This window comes from Bison bison, unplaced genomic scaffold (genome assembly GCF_000754665.1).
Source record: "Bison bison bison isolate TAMUID 2011002044 unplaced genomic scaffold, Bison_UMD1.0 scf7180017864349, whole genome shotgun sequence".
Lineage (NCBI taxonomy): Eukaryota > Metazoa > Chordata > Mammalia > Artiodactyla > Bovidae > Bison > Bison bison.
In genome coordinates this window covers 8,046,381-8,071,977 of record NW_011494921.1, presented here as the reverse complement: position 1 = coordinate 8,071,977, position 25,597 = coordinate 8,046,381, and the positions used below count along the sequence as shown (strand labels likewise).

The 25,597-nt window shown below is 40.2% G+C and overlaps 1 protein-coding gene across 7 annotated transcripts in view; it reads left to right on the top strand.

The window, feature by feature from the left end:
- Positions 1–25,597, top strand: part of RAB27B (RAB27B, member RAS oncogene family) — a 178,853-nt gene that overhangs the window by 121,054 nt on the left and 32,202 nt on the right. For 2 of the 7 annotated variants that reach the window (XM_010854798.1, XM_010854795.1), the window contains exon 2: positions 31–117. The exons of the other annotated variants lie outside the window; for them this stretch is intronic. The gene's annotated coding sequence lies outside the window, so the exon portion shown is untranslated. The remainder of the gene's footprint in view (positions 1–30; positions 118–25,597) is intronic. 7 annotated transcript variants of the gene reach the window in all.

The following is a 25,597-nucleotide window of genomic DNA, read 5'->3' as shown; positions in this document are numbered from 1 at the left end:
AAGACTGATAACAGGCTTCCTTATTTTCAGCTTTGAAACAGCAGGAGCTGCAAAATGTATCCACTGAATGAACCAGTTTTCAAGTTCAGGCCATTGTGGAAGAAAATGAGAAGTTTGGTAATTTTGATTTTAATGGATGCAGTTTTACAAATTCTGCGTTCTCTTACAACTACTTCCTATTTGGAATAATTTTTACATGTTACTTGTTGAGATTTCAGCCTGTATTAGTGAATACAGGCTATATGTCAGAGTGTGAAGGGGATGAGAGAAGTTAAACAAACACTTTCCCATTCTAGCCATAATCTTTATGAATCCAGTTTCTTTTGACATGATTGCCAAAATTGGCCCCAGGCACAATTTAAAGGCAAACCTGAACTGAGTGACCCAAGCAATAGGAAAACCAACTCTTAATCACAGAGTCCCAGCGAAAGGGTGTGTATAGGCAGAAATAAAGTTTTTGGTCTATTTAGGGCCTTTCTCTTGGCCTGGTGAATTATTTAGCACCCCTAGATACTGAGAATATATTTTAAATACTGTACTAATTTTAAAAAGTCTGAATATACTAAATCTTGAATAACATATTCTTGTTTATTGCACTTAATAAACTTGTTTATATCACTTAATTCTGATTACTCAGAAAATATTCCTGTTTAACTGGATCTGAAATGAACTGGTGTTAGACTTAACGAGAGTGAATATTTTTATGATATCCATTCCAGGAGTGAGTTTCCAGAACTATGTTCATATGATAGCATTGGGGTCTATAAGTAAATCCGTAACAATAGTAGGTTTTATCATGAACTTTATTAAGGAAGAAACAGAAGTGCTTTTCTGTAAACTTTTGTAGACATGATATATCCTCGGCTTCTCTTGTGTAATTGGAAATAATGAAGCTTTTTATAGGGCCAAATATTCCCTACGGCCCCTAAAATTCTGTCTAGGCAAATAATTTTATGTGTCTGTTTTATCAAGGAGGGAAGATTGTCTCCTTGTATCTTTTTTCCTTGTCATTTATTGAAGGTGGAACAAAGAATTTTCTTTTTAGAACAGGTCATGAATAAAATTGATCTCTCTTGGAATTTTATCTCAGAGCCTACTTTCCTCTCAGAGCCCACTTTTATCTCTTTTGATACTTTTCTACAGTGCTAGTACCAGTGTGTTGCTTTCAAGCTGGGAAATCAGTGGCTTACTAACCAGTCATTTCGGGGAATTAATTTCTGCTAAAGTAGCTATGACTGAAAACACATAATGAATCACTCTTCCAAGTAACCATGGTTGCTTTTTCACATGTAGCAAAAATCCAAAGGCATGCCTACCGTTAGACATTCCAGACTTAAGAACAGAGTTATAGGGCAACAATTTGGAGCAAAAATAACTTTATCGGTAAAAGCTAATGTAGCCTATGTGGATGGTGACACCCTGGCCCAGAATTCCTGGAGCAACCGCCATTTAAAATCTTCCGTTACTAGGGCAGACTCTGGGTTAAACAGATATTCAAATCCCTAGTTTTGAAAATATGGTCCTTTTGAAGAAAGGATGCCCTTTCTGTAGAGCCTTTTGGAAAGGAAGAGGCTCCACCCTCGGAAAGGAAATTGGCCCTTTCATAGAGTTTGAGGCTTGATCACCAAACTGTTTGAAACACTTCCCTGTGTATCCTTAACAGTAAGTTCTTAGTTTCCTATCTTCCGGGTGAACCTGACAAGTAGATGTAAATAAACTCAGTTGATAAACCGTCAGACACTGGTTAGTCTGCAGGTTAACAGTAACTGCCTTGAGTATTTTTCCAACAGGAATTGTGGCATTTTTTTCTTAGCTAATTTCAGCCAACTGCTAATATAAGAGGTGGGTTCATAAAACCTGTAGTTTCTCTAAAGAGCTCCAGATCCACAAAGGCAAAATAAATAGCCAACCTTATAGACAGCAAAAGATTTCTTGGTTGCTTGCATCTTGGTAATTTTAGAGTAATCCTTAACACCACTACTATCCTCTGACTTACTGCCTTCAGAAATAGATACCCATCTACTATTCAGTTCATTTTCCAGCCTGCCAGCCTAAAAATACAGACTTGTTACAATAGAATAAAGTGGTTTAAAATTGAGGATTTCGACAATTCACAGGTACCACAAAGAGATACCACAGTGGTGACACAAAAGGATTTCCCAGGTGGTGCAGTGGTAAAAAATCCACCTGCCAATGCAGGAGACGCCAGTTTGATCCCTGGAAGATCCTACCCCAGGAAGATCCCCTGGAGTAGGAAATGGCAAACCATTCCAGCACTCTTGCCTGGAGAAGTTCGTGGATAGAGGAGCTTGGCAGGTGACAGTTCATGGGATCAAAAAGAGTCAGATACGACTGAGCACACACACACACACAAAGAGATAACTGTGTGATTTTCTAAGAGACAAAAACATACCTTATGGATCATAGTAAGCAAAACTGCATCCAGTATTTGCCACATAAAAATATTTGGAAGCTCTGTCAAGTAACAAGAAAGATTAAATGTCAGATGGCAGAAGGCTTTTATGGCAGAAATAGCCTTACAGTAAAATTAATAAGTTCATCAAAGGAAATTTTAGTCCTGGTTTTCTGTCTGTACTTGGCTTATTTCCCAAATAATTAAGCCAGTTTTAGAAAATTTAGAAAACTGCAATGAGACTGGTTTACTCTCTTATTTGTAAGCAGTAATATGTAAGCAGTTTCTTGTTTATTCTACTATATGGAGAACCTGTGTCAGATAACTACTGACATTTTTAGAAATATTCTATGGATTTTTCTTTGCAGAACTTTTAGAACATGTAAACAAATACATTGAAATAATTTCTAGTCTTTTCAATGAGGACTTGAGGTTTTTGAGGGTTTTTTTTTTTTTTTTCCAGAAAAAGAGTTCTATAAAGCTTTATATTTCACAGGAAATTTATATAGATATTTTCACATAATTTTTAAGCATGACACAGTATATCAGGCCATTATCAAGTCCATCAAAGCTTACACAATAATGTAAAAAAAATGTCCATTGAGAACATATCAATAGGCTAGGTTCAGTTCAGTTCTGTTGCTCAGTCGTGTCCGACTCTTTGTGACCCCATGGACCACAGTATGCCAGGCTTCCCTGTCCATCACCAATTCTCAGAGCTTGCGCAAACCCTGGCTAGGCTCAAACTCAAAATAGGCTAGGTAGAATTCCTTTTTCCTGTGGGCTAAAGCAGAATTCAAAATATTGACTGTCATATATGTTAAAACACCCACTGCCATTAATTAAGTTTTATCTGTCTCTACTTGTAAGAGCAAAATGCCTATTTAAAAATATTCTTAATTTGGAGGGCTGCTGCAACTAAAAATTTCACCTTAGATTTGCTAAGGTGAAATATCTTAAATTCATACATTTGTATGAATTTGTATATTTGCTAAGGCAAAATATCTTAAATTCATACATTTGTATTGTTTTTTTCATGAGTAGAAACTGCAAGCATCTATGAAGTCAGTCACTGTCCTTCAAATTTGCTTGTAACCTTGTCACTGGGCTTTCTGTCAGCAAGTAATCTAACCTGATGAGTTTGTGGTTAAACTTTTTCTGGTGACTGAGGTTCAGGAAGGCATTTTTAAAAATTAGCACCATGTACCGTTGATATTTATTAAAGCTTTGTGGTAATGGTGAAGCTATAATTTTAGATTTTCAGTAAAATTCATGATTTTGTTTTAGCAGTGCCAAACTGCCTTGTATTGAGAAGATGATTCTGAAGGGAGACCTTGGACGTGGGGTTTAGAAAGGGCATCAGGGATGTATTTGCACTCATCTTTCCTGTTTCCGCTCCCGATTTCCCAAGGGACTGGGGGTTTGTATTAAACACATTAAACAACTGCCATGGCACCTGAGGACCAGCAAGAATAACAGCAACATTTGAGCCACACTGGTGTGTACCTGATGCATACCGTCCGGGCCAGGGGACAATGTCAAATCGTTACAAAAGAAAGCAAAGCCAACTGGCTTATTTGGAAATTAGACACATTTGAACTTTTAGCTCAGTCTACTTGATTCTACTGTTTGGAAGGAAAGTTATGACCAACCTAGACAGCATATTGAAAAGCAGAGACATTACTTTGCCAACAAAGGTCCGATTTGTCAAGGCTATGGTCTTTCCAGTGGTCATGTATGGATGTGAGAGTTGGACTATAAAGAAAGCTGAGTGCCAAAGAATTGATGCTTTTGAACTGTGGTGTTGAAGACTCTTGAGAGTCCCTTGGACTGCAAGGAGATCCAACCATTTCATCCTAAAGGAAATCACTCCAGAATATTCATTGGAAGGACTGATGCTGAAGCTGAAACTCCAGTACTTTGGCCACCTGATGTGAAGAGCTAACTCATTTGAAAAGACCCTGATGCTGGGAAAGATTGAGGGCAGGAGGAGAAGGGAATGATAGAGGATGAGATGGTTGGATGGCATCACTGACTCAATGGACATGGGTTTGGGTGGACTTCAGGAGTTGGTGATGGACAGGGAGGCCTGGCGTGCTGTGGTTCATGGGGTTGCAAAGAGTCGGACATGACTGAGTGACTGAATTGAACTGAACTGAACTTGACTCTAATGCTTTAGGTATCATATGATAAAAAGATTATTTCCATTCTCCTGAAATATAAAACGTGAGTGATGAAATCTTCTTTGAAAGATTACTTTGAATTCTATAACGTTAGGCCAAAATCAAGCTATACATTTTCTCCCCTTTCAGATAATCAAGAATAAGCTAATTTTTAAAAACATGAATATCAAAGCAACCATTCCTCCTATGCTGGAATCTGTTTGCCAGCTGCTCATTCAAATAGATTTAAGACCATAGTCTGAATGAAGCCCAGGAAGTATAAGTGCTTCCAGAATCAGAAAAGCCCTTCCAGGGACTTCCCTGGTGGCCCAGGGGTTAAGACTCCATGCTCCCAATATGTGGGTCCTGGGTGTGACTCCTGGTCGAGGAACTAGATCCCACATGCTGCAACTAAGACCTGACATGGCCAAATAAATATATTTCCTAAAAATATTTCTTAAAAAAGAAAAGAAGCCATGTCCATTACCCTTAGATGGCTTCAGTGGGCAGAGAACTATCATAGTAATCAAGGGTGGGGGGCAGGGGGGTTGGTTCTGAAATAACAAGAGTATGGTTTCAAGAACCAAGCCAAGTGCATGAATAAAGCACAGTGCACAGTTACCATTTGTCTATATATCAATATCATCTACAGAAGATAACTGTGTGAAAAAAACGTTGACTCAGCCATCAGCTATGACAAATAACCATGAGTTGAAATATCTGCGGAGCCCTGTGGTGCTAGTAATCCCACTAATTTTCTCTGAATGAAAGAGCCAAGAGGGTTAATTAGTGTTGGCCCCAAGTCAAGTATAGGCAGAAAACCAGGCTGGATTTTCACTTGATGAGCTGATAAGTTTTCATTCAGAGCTACTTCTCACATAGTTGATCCCTGGAGGACTTAACTACGCAGCATCCTATTTGAACGGACTGATCTGTTTTACTACTAGTCCTACAAAATTCACATGGATCTTTCCCAATCTGCCTTTCTCCCAGGTTTTGCCTCCTGTGTGTGTTTACATTGCTGGTGCTGTGAAAATAGAGGGGTTGGCGAGGGGAGTGTGCTGTTCCTGGTTTAATTCGGTTTTTCATCATCAAAGCCAGAAACCGGAGTCCCCGTTCTGAACCTGGTACTACAACTTTTAGTAACGATTTGGCCAAAATTAACGAAGTATGTACCAAGCTACTTTTCCCTCAGACATATTAGCATGGCAATACTTGGTCCTATAGCCTGAATATGCATCTCTACCTTTAGGGTAGGAATCTACTGGGACAGGCATTATAATATAATATTATGTAATATATATTACAGATATAACAAAAGGGTCACTGCTATAGAAAAAAAGTAAACTTGTGAAGGCAATATAATATTATATAACTATGGATATAATAAAAGGGTCACTGCCATAGGAAAGGAGAAGGCAATGGCACCCCACTCCAGTACTCTTGGCTGGAAAATCCCATGGACAGAGGAGCCTGGGGGGCTGCAGTCCATGGGGTCGCTAAGAGTTGGACACGACTGAAGCAACTTAGCAGCAGCAGCAGTAGCAGCCATAGGAAAAAAGTCAACTTGTGAAGTAGGTTAATGCAGGCTCCTTTGTAGGCTCATCTTGTTTCTTCTCTACTTTTCCCAGGGACACGAGTCCCCTGTGGGACTCTAGCTGCTCCCTCTGCCTCTGCTCTTCTTGACTTTACCTTTCTCACATTTCCACGAGGTCACCAAAAAGTACCTGCTCCTGTTTCCACAGCTGGGGGCTCTCCTTTCTTCTCAATCATTTAATATTCTGATTGTTGCTAATGTGCTGATTGACCAAAATTTAATAAAACGTTCACCTTGGGAAAGCGTACACTCCATCCTCCCGATGTACGGACCGCGTATGTGTGACCTCGCCTACCGGCTGAGATGCCTTTGTAACTGACTCCCCAGTCAATACTCAGGGTGGTTTTTGCAGTCATTGACTGCCATGCTTGGAGTGGGGAACATTCTGTGCAAGTTCCCGGATGAGGTCAAAGAAGTCGTCACTATCCCTCCTTGTCTCAACTCCCGCACAGTAAACAAATGTCCTCTTCATGGTTTATTTACAGCCAAATTTTTTGCATTTTTGTGCATTAAGGTGGTACTTTTTCTATTTAAAATAGCTCCCAAGCATATTGCTGAAGGGCCATCTGTCTCGTGTTCCTAAGCTCAAGAAAGCTGTGACGTGTCTTATGAAGAATATATGTGAGGCATGAGTTAGGGCACTGTTAGCTCTGAGTTCAGGGTTATTGAATCAACAATCTATATTAAATAAGATCTCTTTAAACAGTTGCTTTTGTTAAGTTGCTTAGTCATGTCTGAATTTTTTGTGACCCCATGGACTGTAGCCTGCCAGGTTCCTCTGTCCCTGGGATTTTCCAGGCAAGAATCCTGGAGTGGGTTGCCATTTCCTACTCCAGGGGATCTGCCTGACCCGGGGATTGAACCCATGTCTACTGCTTGGCAAATGGGTTCTTTATCACTGAGCCACCTGGGAAGCCCCTCTTTAAACAGAAACACACATAAAACAAGATGATGTATTGATCACTTGGTGAAAATATTATAACCAGAAGCTCACAGGAACCTCACCTTGTATTTTCCCTTGAAGGAGGAATAGTTCTTCATGTTTGCTAATTCAGTGTTGGCAGTGATTTTATAGAATAAAACTACCATGAATAATAAGAATCGACTCTGTTTACTTCCTTCCATAAAAGGATTTGCAGTAGTTGAGGGTTAGTGATAAAAATGCAGTCAAGTAGATAAAAGAAGAATTAAAAACCAGCAAAAACTGAGTCATATAGTTCAGAATTAAGGAGAAGTAAATAGTTTAAATAAGAGAAACTTGATGATTATTGTATTCAAGCCAAAAATTGAACTTGGATCTTCCAGGCGAAAAGATAATGAGCACTGTAGCTTTTCTTGTCAAATTTTAAAAAGTATACAATTTATTGAGAGAGACATCTTTTTCTATTATGCGTACTAAGAGTAACTTTATGGCACAGGCACAGAGGAGATAATGTTTCTAATGGTAGTTTTATAAGTGATGTAGAAAAGGACCTTATGTAATTGCTAGTGTATTGACAAGAAAGCCCAAGGCATAACTACTATTTTGTTGTTCTAGGAAGGATTCTAAAGGGATCTGAATGTTCTGTATATTTCTGGGATGCTGAAATGAAATGCAGTACTATCACATGTATTATGCTGACATTTATGTTCTAAAGAACTTCACATGAAATGATAGTGATGGTGGAGTTACTCAGCTCTCTGTAGATTATAGGAGGAGATATATTTTAGGAGGTTACTGTTTTGGTGTCTTTGAAATCTCTATGGGGGAAGGAGGGGTGTGGGATGGATTGGGAGAGTAGCATTGACATATATGTGCAGAACAGATCGATAGTGGGAAGCTGCTCGGTAGCCCAGGAGGCTCAGCTCAGCGCTCTGTGATGACCTGGGGTGAGATGGGAGTCGGGGCTGGGCTGGGAGGGGTTCACCAGGGAGGGCATGTAAGTTTACACAGAGCTGACTCACTGTGTTGTACAGCAGAAACCAGCAAGCACAACACTGTACAGCAACTATACTTCAATTAAAAAATAAAAATATAATAAATTATTTTATTTTTTAAAAAAATAAAATAAAATGTAGAGAGAGGCCATCTGTACTTGCCTGTGGATTAGAGAGTCAGCATGAGGTGACCAGGGAATGAGGAAGGCCATGGCTTCCAACCGACGCCAGACAACTCCACTTAAGAACATGATGTTAATTAGAAATATCATGCTGTTTGTGAGGCTAAATATACCCTCCAAGCTTTGACTCTTTTAAATAGCCATGCTCATTTTTATTTATTGATTAATCCTACCACTGGCACTAAGAATTTTCTGGTAAGATATGGGGGAAGATATAGAGTATAGGCTCAAATAGTGAGTAAAGAAATGTTTAAAAAGACTCAGCAGAAGCTTATAAACCCATTTAAAGCTTCCTATGTATATTTCATGAATTGACTTTTAAAAAATGATTTATTTATTCATTTATTTGGTTGCGTAGGGTCTTGGTTGCAGAACGCAGGCTCTATCATTGAGCTGCTCAGACTTAGTTGCCCTATGGGACCCCATCATATGGGATCTTAGTTCCCGGATCAGTGATTGAACCCTCGTCCTCTTCATTGGAAGGCAGATCTTAACCACTGGACCACCTGGGAAGTCCCATGAATCGATTTTTGGTGCCCAAATTCTTGAGCTTAATTTGTCCTGATTTAAATATTAACCCAATTCTTGTCAGAATTTATGAAAATAAGTGTTTACAGCTGTTTCATAACCCTATTTATCAGCAGTTTTATATAGAGATTTTTATATTGAGTGTTGGGTCTTCATATTATTAAAATATTAAATGGGAAAAACTCATAGAACTTATTCAGAAATAAATGTACAAAATTTGCCCTGGACTCTATGTAAGGAGATATTTATGTAGTAACAGGCTATCGACCTACAGAGAAAAATAAATAAATAAGGGCTTCAGAAAACTGAGGGAACAACATTTTTTAACCATTATGATTTATGAAAGATATAAACAATTCAGTTTTTCTATTTTTAAAATAAGAAGACTAAACAAAAAAACTTGATTCAATTAGATGTAACAAATACAATTGAATGGAGATGCAATTTGATTTGTTGAAAACTATTTGAGTTTTATGCAGATTAATTCCTGGTAATGCTTTACCAGAATGTGATAGATTCTGGAAAATATCTACTAAATCAAATATGTGTAAGTATGTTAAAAAGCAAATAAACTTCATGGTGTGGGGAGGGGTGGAAAAAGTAGGGAGATGGAGGGGTATCTGTTTCGATGGTAAGAGTGATGTAAAATCCTCAGTGACTCATGGCCTTTTAGACACAGTGTTGGTGGTGTAGCTCTAGCCTTTTCTACAGATCCTTTAATTTTGTTCTTTCCAAGAGAATGCTCACTTTTTAAGGAATAAAGAAGAAAATAAATAGAATATTTAGATAATGGCACAAACATTGCTCTTCAAAGACAGAGACCAACACTGACAAGTGGACATGGAGACATAAACCAGCCAATAGCACCTCTGGGGCGTTGTTTTTTTGTTTTTTTTTAACGTGGACCTCTTTTGAAGTCTTTAATAAATGTGTTACAGTTTTCTTTTTTTAATGTTTTGGTTATTTGGCTGCAAGGTCTGTAGGGTCTTAGCTCCCCTGGTAGGGACCAAACACACACCCCTTGCCTTGGAAGGCAAAGTCTTAACCACTGGACCACCAGGGGAGTCCCTGAGGGCATGATAGTAAATGTTCATTCCAGAGTTGACTTTTTAAAAGCCTGGATTGGGAATTGTAGTACTGGCTGCTCGGAAGAGGCAATGTGTGATGGGAGAAAGTCCAAAGAAAAGTCAAACGTGGGGGACCATGGGGAAGTCAGGCTTGCCTTAACTTCAGCTGCCCTACTCTGGTTGCACTTGGACTGCAGAGGATGCTTACATGCCTCACCAGTACTCCCAACCCAGTATCTGCTAGAGATCCCGACAGCTGTTTAAGGAGTCTGTGGCTCTCCTCTCAATGGAATGATAGTTTCTGATCCACTGTTTTTATAGCTACTAATTTTCAAAGACCAAATATTAGCTTTCACTTGTCATATCTAACAGATAAACCCTTTAATCCTGCTCACTACATCCTGCCATATAAAGTGGGCAGATCCTTGGTGATGCACGGAATGTGTAGACCAGAACAGATTTTGGAGAAATCTTTTAAAAACCATTCACATGAGAAAACGAAATATTCCTGTCTCTGATAAGCTGTGAAAATAGTACAGGTTTGAGAAGTGAAGTGGCATTCTGCTTCTCCCTGGCAAATATTTACTCCTACATTTTAAACACTAGATTAGCTAAAGGTAGACTCAATTAGAAACTTAAGTTAGCTAGTTAAACCATTTGTCGTTTAGCGAAGTAGCCCCTCTACACAGAGGCCATCAGTCATGTTTTGTATTAGGACCCCTAACTCCGAAAGGCGATCAGCAAGCTCCTAGATTATCTCATTTTGTTCCTCGTCCAAAACCAACAGAATCTGGGTCAGCCATATTATAAAAATAGCTTCCCTTCTAAAATAGAATTTCACAGAGTTTATCTAAGAAGTGGATTCCCAATTTTATTCTAAAATCAATTACATTTGCATAAATGTCATAAACAGTTGTCCTGGAACAGAAGGGCTGCATTATAGTGAAGTATATACCTGCATTTTTACTTAGAAGGAAGCAAAATACTAACCACAGTGTCCGTTTTCACAGCTCAGGGACTGATGTTGTTATCTGAAAGTGCTTGTTTATGGTTCTTCCTTTTGGCATCAGTTTTCATGCCCAAATACAAATGCCCTGACTTTGGGCATTTATATTCTTGAGGACAGTACAGCAATGCCTTGTGCTTAAAAACTACAGGGCACGGATATGGCCAGACCTGAATCCAAATACCCGGCCTGCCGGTCATTAAATGTGTGGTCTGGGCAAGTTCACTGATGTTTCTTTGTTTCAGCATTTTCATTTGGAAAACTCCCAGAGCTTATTGTGAGGATTAAATTAAATTTCCATTAATGTGACTCAACAGGAGTTTTCTAATATTAATTCCAATTATATAGTCTGACAACTCAACAAGTGGTTGTTAATTTTCTACTTATATCTAACTGCAGAGTATAATAGAATAAAATATTGGGGCAAATTTCAGTTAGTTTTGTTTTCCAAGTGTATCATTTGTATTAGTTTTGTCTCCTTATATAGCCTTCATTCCTATTAGCAATTATTTATTTTAGAATTTTGTTTTAAAAATATGTAATTCATTTATATGGTTCAAAATTCCAAAGACGCAAAAAGTTAACAATGAAAAGTATCTTTCCCTTCCTTGTCTCCTGGCTACTTTTTCTCCTCAGATGCAAATCTTCCAAATCCATTTTATGAATATGTAATTAAACAATTGGATTCACATAGTCTATTCTGTCTCTTTTTTTATGCATGGAATTAGCATACTATTAGCTTTGCCAAAGCAATGCATGACATCCAGTTAAATGTGTAATATTTGGGACACACTTACACGAAAAGATTAACTGTTGTATCTGAAATTCAAATTTAACAGAGTGCTGAATTTTACTTGCTAGCCTCCCTAAGTCACTGTTCACGTTGCTCAGCATCTTGTTTGTCTGCTTTTGGTTTTTGATTTTTTTCACGTTTGAAAAAATCTAACTGGGATAGTTTTAAAACTGCCCATACGCAAGTCACAGAATACAGACCAATTTCACTGAAATCCCTAATGGCTATACTTGGGCAACAGAGTTTTCTTTCTGCAATTGTCTTTAATCGAGGAATAATTTACACAAAAAATATACACTCATTTTAAATGTACAGTTCAATGATCATTGATAAATACATACTCTGTTTTTACTTAATAATATATTTTGGCAATCACCCAAACATGATTTCTTAAGTGTGTAGGTGCTTAGAGCAAGCATTGTATTTTATACTACTTTCTTACTAGCACCTGAGCGCTTCATATGTTGTGTTTCAGATGAATGCAAGTTGATTAACCACAAAGTCCTTTAATGCAGTCATTATTTAGGTTTAATGCACAAAATGAGCAATGTTATTAATGAGTGTTTGCAACACTGATTACAAAGACATGCAGAAATTGCAAAGAATAGTTGCTAGCACTGCTTTATACCAAGAGACCACTTCCACCTACTTGCCTCATCCTCCTTGGCCAAGTGATGAGACCAGAGCTTTACCCACACTGTAGACCCCCCTCCCCTCTTACACAGGCAGGATCTGAGACCCAGGTTAAATAAAATAGAAGCCAGGGAGCTAGTAAGTAGAGAAGCTGGGTTTTGTGTTTTAATTAATTCATTTATTTTTAATTGGAAGATACTTGCTTTATAATACTGTGCTGGTTTCTGCCGTACATCAACATGAGTCAGCCAGACACACACATGTGTCTCTTCCCTCCTGAACCTCCCTCCAACCTCCCATGTCTGACCTCAAAGTCTCCCTCAGGTCACCTCCCAATCTGGCTTAATTTTGAGACTCCAGTTCTCTTAACAGTATTCAAAACCTCCTATTTTTAACTTGGAAAAAGATCCAGAACAGCAGTTTCTGTTTCTCAGTGGATGACTACCTCAGCTAAAATGCCTTCTTGAGAGAACCAGCCAAGATAAACCAAACAGGAAAAATTCCTCTGGGCTCAAGTTTCTTTCAAGGCTGTTAAATTCTTTAAGGTCATTCTGGATTTTGTTTTTTTTTTTTTTTTGGTTCACCTGCCTTGTATCACCTGAGTGTGATAGGCTTATAAAATTAAAAGTTGAACAAACATAATGACCAGTTGTGATTTATCGGGAAAGGAAGCAACGTCTCTTGCTAATGAACCGTATCTTCCTGCTCAAACTGGATGTATGTCATATGCATGTCTTGATGTGTGACTAAATGAAGAAATTGAATTAAAACACTTGTTTTAACTTGTCCTGCACATAATGAGCATGTTCTCGCTCTTCCTTTCTGGACGTGCTTTATGAAATGCATGGTGTCAAAGCAGACCAAAAATGATTTCTACTTTCTGCAGCAGAGAACTCAATCTGTTTCACGGTCATTTCCGGATAATGATGTCTTCCAGTTAAGACACAGATTCAGGGAGGAGAGAAGAAACTGAATTTTATTTCCAGCTTAACTGCTTTCATCTGTCTCCCTATTTATGGCACTTTTGAAAGTCTTGCATGTAGCTGATGTTCAGTAAATGTTTATTGAACTGTCTTGACATTCTCCTTTACAACTGAGGGAATACAGTGTTCTGGGTATTTTGGCAACGTGGAGACATCCATGGGGCTGAATCTGAAAGCATAGTTATTGTGGAATCAGAGACAGTGGAGCTGCAGTGGAATTTTAAATTCTTTTAATTTTGACAACTTCACTTCACATAGAAGCATCTTTAGAAGAGCAACTAAACTTGAAATCTTTTAACATTTAGCAAAAAGTAGATGAGAAAGAACTCTTTAAGACCCAGTGAATTTCAGGGCGAGCTTGATGCTTGGCAGTCTATGGCAATGCGGATTTACTTAAAAAAGAAAAAAGACACCCATGAAACCAGCGTTTCAGTTATTCCAGCAGTTTGGAATTGGGTCTCAGCCCAGATTCCAAAGGATAATGCTGTGGGAGCATCAAAGAAATTGTAAGTAGCTTTCTCTAAAGGCTATGAAAGAAGAAAAAAGTGGAAACCGATCACCTTCTTAATTTTTATTAATTTTCTTAGTGTTTTGTTTATTTTATGAACTGGCCTGAAGTCTCCTCTCTCTTTTTCAGAAGTACCACAACGGGTGGGTTGCTATCTCTTCATGTGTATTACTGTTAGTGTACCCTCTTTTCATTGAGAGATCAGTCTTTAGAAGCTCAGAATGCTGTATTTCTCTTGCTGGGAGTTTATAAAGTCTCTTTGGTCCAGACCAAGCCTGTCATTATCTCACACTATTTTCCACCTCATTTCATCCTCTGTCTTCAGGCCACCTGCATTTGAGTTTTCAGTAGCCTTTTGCCTATGGCTCCTTTTGTTTCTAGAATCAGGTTATTCAAGTATGTCTTTGTAAATTCTAGTGGTGAACAGTTTGGTGTCTCTTCTTGACGTCTCACCATTTTACTGCATCTTGTTTCAACACACAGCTTTAGATTTAGTATATTAATAAAAGTGCAAATTATTATAGATTTAATTAAATGCCACCAGTAAAGAGCAGAGCAGTTTCCCCAAGTTAATTGTTTACAGTAGCTTTTAGAATCTTAAAGAACTCAACAAATGTGGGCTGAGCCCATTTACAATATAGATATTTAGAATGTGTTATGACATCCTTATGGCCAACGAGGAACAAAATGCTAAATGGAGGGGAATGATAGGTTTGACTTTGTATCCTCCCCTGCCATCATTTCCAGTGTCCCTCCATCTGCCCATGGACATTACTCTACTGTTTCTTCTCTACTTTCATTTGTACAAGTATGTCCTCTTCTAATCTTGTCCCCCTTCTCATTATCCAGTCAACAAAATACCTTGCATTTCTTTCTACCAGGTGCACTGCTAATGAAAATTCGCTTTGGTGACAGTGGGAGTAATGAGTTAACAAACCTGGGAAAGATGGAGGGCAGGAGGAGAAGGGGTCAACAGAGGATGAGATGGGTGAATGGCATCACTGACTCAATGGACATGAGTCCAAGCAGACTCTGGGAGATGGTGAAGGACAGGGAAGCCTGGTGTGCTGCAGTCCATGGGGTTGCAAAGAGCTGGACACAACTTAGTGACTGAACAACAACAATAATGAGGAAACTAGTTAATATATTATTAATACTTCCTTGGCGAATTCTTGCCCTAAGGCAGTAAAATTATTTCTTTTACTAGACTCTTTATGAATGTCTATTTCATCATGACTTCATGAGAATTTAAGGCTCTGTGGCTTGGGCAGATGCTGGGGTCCAGGAAAGTCTCAATTAACCTCAAAATAACTGTCCACTGAGGCCACTTACTGAACAATTATGGGGAAAAAAGATATGCGAACACACAGGATCCAGTTTGCATTGTATCACACAGGGACGATCAACCATAACCCTTATTTTAAAAATATGTGGAGGTTGAAACATAAAATGGATAAATTAAGTAAAAAGTTGCCTAATCCCCTGTAAGAAGCCTGTAATACAAGTTCTGAGAGTTTAGGGTAGCTAAAATTTGTCCTCAAGCTGACCTGCCTCCAGAGTCTAATCCCTTACTAAGCAATTAAATTTATTCTCTTTCCAAGAATCAAGTCCAGAGTAAAAACAGTGGCTCAGTAGCAAACTCCATTCTTCAGTTTACATATAATGTGAATTATTTGTACGCTATGGTGATAATGCTTTCTTGAATTTTCCTGAAATACTAGCCCTTTTTATACATTTAACACATGATCTTGCTCTTATTTGAAGTACAGATTACTTTTATCATGTATCCTCAATAGTGAATGGAGAAGGCAATGGCACCCAACTCCAGTACTCTTGCCTGGAAAAATCCCTTGGACGGAGGAGCCTGGTGGGCTGCAGTCCATGGGGTCGCTAAGAGTTGGACACAACTGAATGACTTCACATTCACTTTTCACTTTCATGCATTGGAGAAGGAAATGGCAACCCACTCCAGTGTTCTTGCCTGGAGAATCCCAGGGACGGGGGAGCCTGGTGGGCTGCCGTCTATGGGGTCGCACAGAGTCGGACACGACTGAAGCAACTTAGCAGCAGCAGCAGCAATAGTGAATAGCCAATATAATGCATTGCTCCATTAAGAGCTTGCATTCTAGAGGAAAGAGTGAGTGACAATAAACAGGAAGACAGATACCAGTGGAGGTATCTATCAGAAGGGCTAGTCAACAAATTAAAGTAGGGTGATGCCAAGGGCTTTCCTGGTGGCTCAGACAGTAAATAATCTGCCTGCAATGCAGGAGACCTGGGTTCAGTCCCTGGATCAGGAAGATCCCCTGGAGAAGGGAATGGCCACCCAGTCCAGTACTCTTGCCTGGAGAATCCCATGGACAGAAGAGCCTGGCAGGCTACAGTCCTTGGGGTTGCAAAGAGTTGGACACGACTGAGTGACTAACATTTTCACCTTTCATGGAGAGTGAATGGGAGCCTTCTTTACATTTGGGTGCCCTCCAAGATCTCTCTGATGACGAAACATTTAACCTGAGAACTGAATGATGATAAGGAGACAGCTTGTGAAAACTGGCAGAACAGGGAACTTCCCTGTCAGTCCAGCGGTTAAGACTCCACGCTTCTATTGCAAGGAGTGGGGGTTTGATCCCCAATCAGGGAACTAAGATCACACATGTCTCACAGTGCAATCAAAAAAAAAAAGAAGAAGAAGAAGGCAGCAGTGGAGACCGTCAGTGCAAAAGTCCTGGAGACGGAATGAAACTTGGCTCCTTCAGGAAAAGAGAGATGGTAGAGGAGGGTCAGAGGAAGGTCACACAGCACTTTGTAAGGTAAAAGAGGAACTTTGGGTTTTATGTTCGGTTTGATGGAATGGCATTGGAAAATATTAAGCGGAAGAGTGGCATGGTCTGACGTTCATGTTTAAAAGATAGGTCTGCCTGTTCTGTGGAGGATGGATGGGGGAAAGGACAAGTTAGGAAGCTCTAATTAATTTCAGTGAGCATACAGTTTGTGCAGATTAATGTCCTGCGAGTGAAAGGGGAGGCTATTAATAGCATAGGAGGGGGAGACTGGGACTGGCTGAGCCTCCAGGATATGTGGTTGCTTGTGGCTCTTATAGTTGTTCTGGGAGGATGAGAGTAGCAGAACCTGTTAGCTCAATTCATTTAATCCTCACCAACAAACACCCAAAGTGCCCAGCACATAGTAGGTGTCCAATACATGCTGGCTGAGTGAGTGAATGGGTAAATGAGGGAATGTGGGAGAAATTAGCGTCCTATCCTTATAAATGTTGCTGTTACAAGTACATCTCGAAGTCTAATTTTGATTCTATTAATAAAACCCACACTCCTTTTTTCAATTTCTTTACGCAGTCCTTCATTGTTGCTGCTCTTTCCCTGTTTCTAAACCATCTCACACATTCCTCCATTTTCTTCCTTCATCTCTTGCTCTCTCCTGGGATGAGTGTCCTACATACAGACTTTCTGTAAATGTGTTTGCTGCACTAGTTTTTATCAAAGGCAGGAATCAGAGAGGCCACAGAGAGCCTAAGCATCCCCAGGCAACTTTTTGATCTTCTCTTTGAAGCGTTCTGTGCCATTTTTAATGCCTGACCTTGGAAGGCCTCCACCTGGGCAATCTGTCAGGGTTCATTTAACAAGGCTGGTGGCAAGCAGTGCCCTAACATGCCACTTGCTCCTTTGACAGGGGACTCCGTCCTTGGTCCTCTTCTGTCCCTCCAGGAAAGTAGTACCACCTTTCTCCCAGGTAAAGAAAACTAGGAGTCATGTCCATAAGACCGCATCCCAGTTTTTACAGGTAGAGATGTTTTTGCATGTCATATGCCTGCATGGCTGCTAAGTCATTTCAGTTGTGTCCGACTCTGTGCGGCCCTATGGACTGTAGCCCGCCAGGCTCCTCTGTCCATAGGATTCTCCAGGCAAGAATATTGAAGTGGGTTTCCTTGCCCTCCTCCAGGGGATCTTCCTGACCTGGGGATTGGATCTGTGTCTCTTACATTTCCTGCATTGGTTGTATAAAGTTTGTCAAATTCTCAGCATAAATGACTATCTCAGTCTCCTACTTTGCATTATGGGCACAGAAAAAAATTCAAGTTTGGTTATTTTTTATCAAATTTGTATTTTTTAAAAAAGTTTGGCTGCTCTGGGTCTTCATTGTGGCACGCAGACTTCAGTGGTTGTGACACACGGACTCGAGAGCACACTCAGGCTCTGTGCTTATGGCATGTGGGCTCTTAGTTCCCCAACCAGGGATCGAACCTGCGTCCCCTGCATTAGAAGGCGGATTCTTAACCACTGGACCACCAGGGAAGTCCCAGATTTGTATTTTAGATCATAAATATTTCTGGCTTATTTCATAGGCATTCAAAGCAGACATATCTTCCGACTAGATCAGGTTGCGTATTAATAGAAGACTGGCTTTTAGGGAGTGTATACACAGGCCTAATGACCTTCCTTCCATGCTTGGTGAAACTGCATACATATGTTCTCGTGTATGTGTGTGCATTTGTGTATGCATGAGTGTCTGTGTGCATATATTCCAGCTTGCATGCTTATACTCATTCCCCTGTTTTATCCTACACATTTATGTTGCTTAAGAGAATGTAAGTCTATCTACCATGAGATAGTGGATCATTTGCTGACTTTTGTAATCATTCAATGATGACACATTTCCTGTACTTGGATTTATAAAACTATTTCTGTTTAAGACTCTAGGGAAATTCAACTCTTTGAGATGATGTTGAAAGATTTCAAGGTATACACTATCATTTGCTCCATTGGGGAAAGGTAATGAGCTTGGTGTTAGTCTCGTGTTTGTCATTATGTAAACATGAAGTAGAAGATTAGCTGCTGAGTAATGTTATCAGAGAAGACAGAGCGGGTTTTTTTCTAAAATATAAACCCCCAAATAGACACTTCCCTGTGACTAGGGGCTTCCCTGGTGGCTCAAACAGTAAAGAATCTGCCTGTAGTGCAGGAGACCCCGGTTCAATCCCTGGGTCAGGAAGATCCCCTGGAGAAGAGAATGGCAACCCACTCCAGTATTCTTGCCTGGAGAAGCCCATGGACAGAGGAGCCTGGAGGCCTACATGGTGTCACACAGAGTCAGACATGACCAACACTTTCACAAACAGTCGCACACAATGGTGTGTATATTCGCTTTAGCATATTCAACAGAAATGTTTAGAAAGAGCAAACATCAGACTTCTGTCTTTTGTTATTCTGTGTAGCGAAAAGTTATACTCCTGGAATTTAATATGCAAGCTTTTCACTTTCATAATTTTGCCGCTTATTGTAAGAATAAAATCAACCAAAATGGGCTTGAATTTCAGCAGGAAAACTTTTAGTTTAACTATATGGTCAAAGTTACTGGAACCGTAAGAAGCAAGAGAGTGAAAGAAATATATTTGAATTTTCCTTCTTAAAAACTTGATGGAAATGATATAGGGAGAACATTCTTTGATGTTGCAGCAATTGATTTCCAAGAATTTCTTCAAGGCACGGACTTTCTATAAACCAGACAGTATCAGATACAGCAATGTATTCTGCACGTCAGGTAGCTTATTGTGATTTTTCACCCTAAAATGTTAACATTTATCTTTCAGTGTTTTGACTTACCATAGTGAATTATGATATTTGTCCTTTTGTCCAAAAATGTGTGTGTGTTAAGTTGCTTCAGTCATGTCTGACTGTGTGCAACCCTATGGACTGTAGCCTGCCAGGCTTCCCTGTCCATGGGATTCTTCAAGCTAGATTATTGGAGTGGGTTGCCGTGCCTTCCTCCAGGGGATCTTTCCGACTCAGAGATCGAACCCACATGTCTTAAGTCTACCTGCATTGGCAGGTGAGTTTACCACTGGTACCACCCAGGAAGCCCTTTGTCCAAAATTACCAGAAAGTAAAATGTAAATCTTTAATGGAAAATACAATTATGTTTTCCCTCAGGCAGGAATGGGTACCAGGAAAGTGATTTTGCAGAGAAGAGACAAAATGGAAGCTGGTCTGTGTTCCCACAGCAAACCATGAACTTTCCTATCATTTTAGGTCAAATCTGGAAAATACAGGCAAAGATAGTTTCGGAAGAGCTGTCTTATCACAAGTGTTAGGTTATTAAAAATCCAACTCTCCATCTTCATTTCTTTGCTAAAACTGTGACTCTTACAGTGAGAACAGTTACTATGGATAGGAGCTGTCAAGAGAGTCAGTTTCCACACTGAAGTCCTTTTTCAGTTTAAGGAAAAATTGACCAAAGCATAATGCAAAATTTTGAGTAGCAACCTTTTCATAAGTGTCATTTCAGTAAACCACTCATGCTTTTGCATGCTTCTTACCTTTTCTCAGCCCCAAATTATTAACAACCAAAATATGCTCACTGCCTCTAAAGTTGAAGAATATGATAGAAAGCAAGAAGCATGCTGCCTTCTTAGCACCCTCTCTGTTGTCAGAAGCTTAACGGGCTCTGAGTGAGATACTAAATAGGCTGCCTTCTGCTCTGTTCTGATTAGTCTATAAAAGCAGAAATGTGGGATGTAGGTACCAGGTTGTGGTACATACATACAGTGGAATATTACTCAGCCATAACAAGGAATGCAATTGTGCCATTTGCAGAAATGTGGATGGACCTAAAGATTGTCAGTACAGAGTGGAGTAAGTAAGAAAGAGAGAAACAAATATCATATAATATGGCTTATATGTAGAATATAGAAAAATGGTGCAGATGAACTTATTGGCTAAGCAGAAATCAAGTAACAGAAATGGAGAACAAACATATGGTTATCAAGCGGGGCATGTGGGGAGTGGGATGAGTTGAGAGATTGGGCTTGACGCATGTGCACTACTGTGCACGCATGTGTGCTCAGCCACTTCAGTTGTGTCTGACTCTTTGAGACCCTGTGGACTGTGGCCCACCAGGCTCCTCTGTCCATGGGATTCTTCCCGACCCAGGGATCGAACCTGTGGCTCCTTCATCTTCTGCGCTGCAGGCAGATTCCTTACCCGCTGAGCCACCTAGGGAGCCCATACACTACTACATATTAATATAAAATAGATAACAGATGAGAACATGTTGTATAGTGCAGGAAACCCTACTTCGTGACCTGTGGTGACCTAAATGAAAAGAAAATCTAAAAAAGAGGGGATATATGTATTTGTGTAGCTGATTCACTTTGCTGTATAGCAGAAACTAACAAGACCTTATAAAGCAACTCTACTTCAATATAATTTTTTTAATATCTGATTTAAAACAATGAAACACATCAAGCAGCAGGAAAAGGTGCTGCTAACTGCTAAGTCGCCTCAGTCGTGTCCGACTCTGTGCGACCCCATTGATGGCAGCCCACCAGGCTCCTCCTTCCCTGGGATTCTCCGGGCAAAGAACACTGGAGTGGGTTGCCATTTCCTTCTCCAATGCATGAAACTGAAAAGTGAAAGTGAAGTCGCTCAGTCGTGTCCGACTCTTTGCGACCCCATGGACTGCAGCCTACCAGGCTCCTCCATCCATGGGATTTTCCAGGCAAGAGTACTGGAGTGGGGTGCCATTGCCTTCTCCAGGAAAAGGCGGTAGGTATAAATGTCCTTGTGCTGATGATGACTTTTCTTTTCACATCAGTAGCAGCTGGAGGTGAAAGTTGTCTAAGACAAATTATAAATGTTGGATATTGGAAAATGCTAGATGAAGTTAAGACGTGGTTGGTTGGTTGATTAGGTTACTGCCAGGAAGTAAACAATAGACTCATTAATGTTGTAATTAGTCACTGTTGACATATTGTATTTTTTATCAGAGCTCCAGCAGGGATAAAGTGGCTGAATTAATCTAGTGCTTTGTTAAGAAGCAGTAAGACCTGGCTTTTAAAAATACAGCCTTGCCTTCTCCTTGGGATTTCTATACCACCTTTGTTCTGAGAAATTTGGTAACTTCATGTTAGACTATAAAGTGATCTGTGTCAGTTGATGATTCACTGTGTGTTTTTGCTACCTTGTGCCATTGATCAAAACATTTTTTTATTGTTCTCTGTTTCTTGGCAAGTCTAGAGTAAAGGGGCATTCCTCCTGACTGAATGCATTGAGTCAGATATTTTTACCTACTTATAGCTTCAGATAAGGGTCCTAGGAATAAGGAGATAAATAATTTGTCTGAGGCCACATTGTTTTATTTGTTGGTGGTGGTTAGTTGCTAAATGGTGTCTGACTCTTTTGTGACCCCATGTGGACTGTAGCCCACCAAGTTCCTTTGTCCATGGGATTTTCCAGGTAATAATACTAGAGTGGGTTGCCATTCCTTCTCCAGGGGATATTCCTGACCCAGGGATCAAACCCGGCCTACATTGGCAGATAGATTCTTTACCACTGAGCCACTGGTAAATAGCTATCATTGAACTTGCAAACAAAGGCTGTGGACTCCATCCTGCACTACTACACTGCTTACAGTCAACACTGGATCCTTCAGATCCAACCGCATCAGCCACGGGTCCCCAGAAAGCTGCTTCTGCTTCAACGCTTAGTCACTCAGTCATGTCCGACTCTCTGCGACCCCATGGACAGTAGCCCATCAGGCTCCTCTGTCCATGGGGATTCTCCAGGCAAGAATACCGGAGTGGATTGCAATATCCTCCTCCAGGGGCTCTTCCCAACCCAGGGATCGAACCCAGGTCTCCCTCATTGCAGGCGGATTCTTTACCATCTGAGTCACCAGGGAAGGCCAAAGCCAAGCTTCCTGCAGCCAGTGCCCGAGGGTGCATGTGCTGCCTCCAAGAGCAGTGAATGTCCTCATCCCAGTCCTTCTATCTCTCCTTGCCCCATCAAACTCCAGCTCTCATCCCACCCCTTCTAGGAAGCCCTCCCAATTATGTTTGCTTCCACTTGCATATCCCTCTTCCGGAGTTTTTCTCTCTCCTCTCAACACCTGTCAGAGTTAGAGCCCTAGATTTTCTGATGTAGACCTCATTTCATTTAAGTTATCAGAGAAAGGGACTGGATATTTGTCGATTTTTCTCCCCAACCACATTAAGAACCACATGGAATGGCCGTTTTAAAATTTTCTGTTCGGCCTCAGATCATATCTATTGCAGAAATAAAATTCCAATGTAGACACTTCAGTTAACATAAGCATCTACATAATGTGGAAAGCGCCCTTGTGAGACAAATGAGCACTTCCTGTGGACCACAGGCTTCCCAGGTGGCTCAGTGGGTAAAGAATCTTTCTGCAATGTAGCAGATGCAGGAGACGCAGGTTCAATCCCTGGGTCGGGAAGATCCCCTGTGGGAGGTCATGGCAACCCACTCCAGTATTCTTGCCTGGAGAATCCCACTGACAGAGGAGCCTAGCGGGCTACAGTCCATAGTGTCATAGAGAGTAGGACATGACTGAAGCATCTGAGCATGCACGTGGGCCTCTTCATTCTTTGTAGATATAATCTCTCTTTTTCCACATTTGTCATGGTAATAAAACCCATCTTGTTAAATATTGGCTAAAATAATGACCAAGCAACATTTTTTCCCATAACGAAGCATTGTACTTTTTAATCTTTCTTATTCTTGGAATTGTATGGCTCTGGAGTTGTCTAGAATTGTGTTTAAGGGAAAAATTGTAATAATATGGCCCTCGTTTTATTTCCATAGATATCTGCCTGTGAACTCCTAGATGCTATCTAATTTGGCTTCCTCACATGTCTGAGAGGAAGCCTTTGTGGGCAGATATTTTGATTAGTGTGTCCTTTCTCAGATAATGAAGCAAAGCAGTAGCGATTTGTCATGACTTTCTCAAAGCAGCAACCAGCTGGAAAATGAACCCAATTTGTAAGACTATTAGGCCAAAGTCTGGAAACTTTGTGTGTGTGTGTGTTAGTTGCTCAGTCGTGTCCAACTCTCTGCAACCCCACAGACCGTAGCCCACCAGGCCCCTCCGTCCATGGGACTCTCCAGGAAAGAACACTGAAGTGGGTTGCCATTTCCCTCTCCAAAAGGAACTATAGAAAGAAAGAAAGTGAAGTCGCTCGGTTGTGTCCGACTCTGTGACCCCATGGACTGTAGTGTACCAGGCTCCTCCATCCATGGAATTTTCCAGGCAAGAGTACTGGAGTCGGTTGCCATTTCCTTCTCCACTGGAAAGTTAGTAAAACATCTTATTCAACAAACATCTCTTTAGTTGGAAATCATGTCTTTTTTTAATATGAAGACATGGTTTAAGAGTAGAAACTTTAGTTTACATGTATATACTTAATGTACTTTCATGCATCACATAACTCTACAGAGAAAAGAGATATATTGACCTCAGACATAGAGGATGACATGTCCTTGTCATGATAAGGGTAAGAATCAGTTCTGTGACAGGTGCTGGCTGGCCCATTGAAGCAGAGACCTATAGTAGGAAAGGACCATCTTTCTACCCAGTCACTGTCTTAGGAAAAGAGATGTCTTTATGAAGGCGGTCCACTCTTCTGTTTACTACAGGATGAGGCTGAGATTACTTCCAGATTAGGAGTCATTCACTGGCTGTGGGGAGTCCCTGGGCTAGGAAGTAAAGCAGTGGGTCTCAAAGGAGGCTGCATATTGGAACCATTTGAGGAGTATCAAAAAATACTAACACTTTTGTCTCACCATCAGGATTCAGATTTATGTGGTTTGGGCTCTGGCCCAGGCAAAAGGGAATTTTAAAAGCAGCCAAGTTTGAGAACCACTAAGTTGGAAAAACCTATTTTCCGATCTTGCTGATAGATCTCAGGGAAAGCATTGGCCTCTTTGGGTTTGCTTCCTAATCTGATTTATTGCATCACAAGATTTTCCTGCCTGGAAGAGATGTAATATGTCAAAGATTCTTTCCATGTAAGGCTTTGCAGAATTTCAGGGACTTATTTTTCTTTTTATTGCTTCCTGGCTGAAGTCCTGTCTAAAAGCATCTGCTGCTGCTGCTAAGTCACTTCAGTCGTGCCTGACTCTGTGTGTAGGAGAGCATTTAAAAAAAAAAAAAAAAGTATGACTTCTTTAAAGAAGTAAGTCATGTAGTCCATTTATGGAGATAAATAGGAAAGGTTTTTAGGTCAAATATTAAATCTTGCAAAAAAGTCTTGAAGCTTAATTTATTTGATCCAAATATTTATGCAACATCTCAGTGATGTAGTGTTTAGAGTGAATAAAGTAACGATTTGGGGCTGAAAATTTTCAGGGAAGCAAAATTTAGAATATGTAAGGGAATAAAAGTACACTCAGCTCAGAAACCATATTAAGGGCATTGTGACAATGGGTGTCAGCCAGAGAAGGAATCTACCAGCTGCGTGCTAAGCTTTGCTGATGACAATCACCAAGAGGAAATTGCTGTCAACTGTAACAGGATCAGATTAGATAAACTGACTGCTTTCCTGACCATTAGGTTTTTCTATACTAGAGTGGGTTGCTGAAAAGGATCGTAGGGTCTCAGGAATGTAATTCCTGGAGTATATTCTACAGGCCCCTTTCCCTAGGCTTTAGGAGGATGTTACTGTCTGAATACACGGGACATTTGCTAGGAAGTGGCTTCATTGTAAACAAATATCAATTATTACCTAGATGGTGGTACTGGAACTAGGCCCAACCAATAGTTTTTAATATAAAACATAGTCATCTTACAGTTGGCTTTTTAAAATAATAGTTTTATTGAGATATAATTCACATACCTGAAAGTCTCCCCTTTTGAAGTAATTCAATGGATTTTTATATATTCAGGAAGCGGTGTCACCACTAATATCTAAATCCAGAATTTTCATCATTTGTCCCCCAAATCCTTATACCCATCAGCAGTAATTTCCCCATTCTTCTTCTCTGCACCCCCTGGCAC